General features: G+C 35.1%; 1 long non-coding RNA gene across 1 annotated transcript; it reads right to left on the minus strand.

Annotated features, from left to right (window-relative positions):
• Positions 1–1337: 1337 nt before the first annotated feature.
• Positions 1338–3863, minus strand: LOC102739843 (uncharacterized). The gene is made up of 2 exons (XR_014141923.1): positions 3672–3863; positions 1338–1670 (listed from the first exon to the last, which is right to left on the minus strand). It is a non-coding gene; the product is annotated as an uncharacterized LOC102739843 (long non-coding RNA).
• Between the last annotated feature and the right edge of the window lie 6 nt (positions 3864–3869).

The following is a 3869-nucleotide window of genomic DNA, read 5'->3' on the forward strand; positions in this document are numbered from 1 at the left end:
AAAAAATCTCTATGTCTACTCTTCTAGTTATTATCTTAGATACTCTAACATTCTTAACAAGTCTAAAGTAAATCAGTAATTTTTCCCTCTTCCAGAACAAACAAGGACTTTACAACTCTTACGCCAATCATTCCCTCTCTACCTAAAATCCATGATTAATCAGTTCTAGCTGGTCTTCAAAAAACCCAAACACCTACAAATTAAATGTAATTATTTGAAAATGTCAATGATGGTTTCTCCCCAATCTTTTGGTGGTCCATCTAGATTTCCAGTTTCGGACTTTCTGAGCTGACAGGTCTCATACTATTGTTAAGACCCCAACTCTTAACATTTCACATGATCTAAGAGTCCCCTTGATAATTCTAAAATAATCTACAAAATAGAAATCTAATTGCTTAATCATATTTTATGCTTCTATTTAAATACTATCACACAGACCATTAGAAATCTTTGCTTTTATTATCCTGAGATTTTTAAATGTACTTCTTGTTTGTTATTTGTGGTCCATTAACTGGGGCTTGGAAGATTTCCCCCCAACCTGATTTTTCCCCCCAAATAATTACTGTCTGCCTGAATCCTTTATTTTCAATAACTGAATCTAATTATAATTTTCATAAATATATCAACTTATTCAATAATCAAATATTTAGTGAATACCAACTACTATAAGATACAAAACAAGACATACTTTCTACCTAAAGAGATTCCAGTCTGATTTGGGAAAAATACATAAAAACAGGAAATGACTATATAATATGATAAAGATGATAAGAGAGCACAGAGAAAACATACCTAATGAGGGAGAAGAAAGGAAAATAAAGACTTTGTGAGAAAATAACATTCTCATGCTATTTGAAGATTTATGTCTTTATCCATTTCTAGATACTTGGCAAAATAATGGCGCTCCCACAAGACATCATGAGAGCATATTGTTAAAGAGCTAGACCTTCAGCTTGGAGAAATTCTGTCTTCAAGACATGCTCTGCAACTTTTTGTTAAAAATTTAAAACATTTCAATTTGTGTATGTGCTGCCGAAGCGAGCACTAAAACATTTCAATTTGAACAAACATTTTTTAGCAATTAGCTAAGGCCCTGAAAGAGAGACCTAAGTCAGAAAAAGTCAAAAGTTCTTCTAAACTTATCCACACTAATATGCTTGATAAAATACACCATATGTATATGGGGTACCTGGCTGGCTCAGTCGATGGAGTGTGCAACTCTTGATTTTAGGGTTGTGAGTTCCAGCCCCACGCTGGGTATAGAGATTACTTAAAAATAAACTCTTAAAAAAAAAAAAAAACCCATTTGTACAAAATAAGAGCTCATGTCTCAGAAATTTTTACCAAGCACAATTTTATTCTATGTCAAAGATTAGTAGACACACTGAGGCAGTTTCAACTCTCTGGACCTTAGTTTACTTTTAAAACAACTAAGAGTTTGAGGGAAAAAAATCCTTAAGACCTCTTCCTACAGTAATGCTGTGATAATAAAAGTATGCCAGAGTATTAAGATAAATGGAAACTGAAAATGAGAGAATTCAACTGGATACTCACTTGGACACATTGCCCACTACTATAGTTTTCTTTACAAAAAGTCGTGAAGTCTCATCTCCTGTGAGATCAGCATTCCGCTGCTCTGTTTTATGAGAGCCAGTAATACTGGCAGTGTCCTGAAAGAAATCATAATCAATTTTCACTTTCAATTTGGACAATTTCCAATAGGCAGAAACCACAAAATCATTCAAGGTATGAATGGAGCAACTCAGATTTTTTTTTTTTTTTAATTACAAAATTCTCTGGCTTTGTGGCACCTCTCAGCATAGAAGTAATTTTATTGTATCTTTAACACAAACACAAAATGTTTGTTCACTGTAACCCCATGTGTATATATGTGCTTTTAACAGACACATCTGTGCTGTATATGCAAAGAGGATATGGAAGGATATACAAGAAACTATTATGTGGTTACCTCTGGAAAATGGAAATGGAGAAAGGGGTCAATGGAATTCACTTTCTTTTCAATCTTCTGTATTATTAAAAATTTTTCAATGAGAAGTGCCGTAGACAAATGATTCAAGTTTGACTATGGAGATAGACTGCCAGGGTTTAAATCTTGGCTCTTCCATTTACTAGATGTGAAATTCTGTGTAATTACTTAACTTCTCTGTCTCAATTTCCTCACCTATAAAATAAGGATAACAGGCTCACTCAGTCAGTGGAGCATGTGATGGTTGATCTCTGGGTTGTGAGTTTGAGCCCCATCTTGGGTGTAGAGATTACTTAAAAATAAAAAAAAAAACCTAGGTGCACCTGGATGGCTCAGTCGCTTAAGCATCCAACTCTCGATTTCAGCTCAGGTCATGATCTCAGGGTCCTGGGATTGAGCCCTGAGCTGGATTCCATACTGAGCATAGAGCCTGCTTAAGATTCTCTCTCTCCCCCTCTCCCTCTGCCCCTCCCTGCCACTTTCTCTAAAAAAAAAGGATAACAGTACCTGTCTCACATAATTGTTTTGTACAGTACTCAGAGAAGTGCCGGGTACATAGTACCAAATATATGTTACATAAACATGAGCATGTGTATTACATACAAGATGTTAAGTTTCTAAATCCTATGACCAGTATTGCCTAAATTCTTAATTAAAAAACAAAAACAAAAAAAACAACAACAAAAAAACAGGTGCCTGGCTGGGTTAGTTGGTAGAACATGCGACCTCTCGATCTCAGGGTTGTATGTTTGAGCCCCATGTTGGGTGCAGATATTACTTAAAAATAAAATCTTAAGAAAACAAAACAAAATACAAAAAATCACACACACACACACACACAAAAACCCCCCCCAAAAAAACAAAAAGCAAACCCATGCAGTACTTGCCCAGAAATAATACTGGTAAGAAACAAGTAAATCCAAACATTAAGAGTTTTCATTTTTGGGTGGTGGCATTATGAATGACTTTTCTATTCTTTCTTATTTTCTTGTAGTTTAAAATTTTCAACGATGAACACGTATGAATTTATAACCAGAAAATTTTTTAAATTTGATTTTTATAAAAAATAAATCAAATCCTTGATGTCTGAATATGTGAAAAGCAACCTGGAGATTTCCTCTATCACAGAACACCTGGCTGAGAAAAATCATCCAATAAGGGCTCTATAGCCAAATATTACACCAAGAAGTTCAGAGCAGCTTGAGATGGGAACTCAAATAAGAAATTGGCAGGATCAAAGAGGAATAAATGGTTTTCAATTCTATTTATTATTTGTCAAGTTTCCCCCAGTTATTAAAGCATCATTAAAGCACTGAAGTTTCACAAAGGAAAATGATGAAGAGAGAACAAACATGACAGAATGGAAAGACCTTGGACAAGGTCACAGAATTGCCAATTCCTCAAGGTTTCTCTCTTATCAATGTGGATGGCATCTAGGAGTTGTGACGTGCACAGTTCTGATTCAGTTTAATTCTCAGCTTAATTCAGTTTAATTCTCAGTTCTGATACTTGTGGACAAAGGTAACTGTAAGCTCTTCGAGACTCAGTCTCCCCATCTCCAAAAGGGATATAATTAATGTATTTCCTAGGGTTCCTATGAAGATGAAATGGAATAACATGTACATGTACATAATTAATAAATACGAGTTCCCTTCTCCTCTCCCTCCCACCCATCAAACTATACCCTTCCAGTATTTCGGCTTGGTCTCTGTTCCATGTTGTTTGAGAGTCTTTCTTCTATATCCATATTGCTGTTATTGTCTTTGTCAGATAAGAAATCATTATGTTGAGATAAAGAATCACTTTCTGAATGATTGGCTGATGGTGTCTCTGATCTCTGATTGGCAGGAGAGGATGACCTAGATGGTGACTCCAAAAATTT

The sequence above is a fragment of the Leptonychotes weddellii genome, unplaced genomic scaffold (assembly GCF_054177405.1).
Source record: "Leptonychotes weddellii isolate Sample4059 unplaced genomic scaffold, ASM5417740v2 HiC_scaffold_18435, whole genome shotgun sequence".
NCBI lineage: Eukaryota > Metazoa > Chordata > Mammalia > Carnivora > Phocidae > Leptonychotes > Leptonychotes weddellii.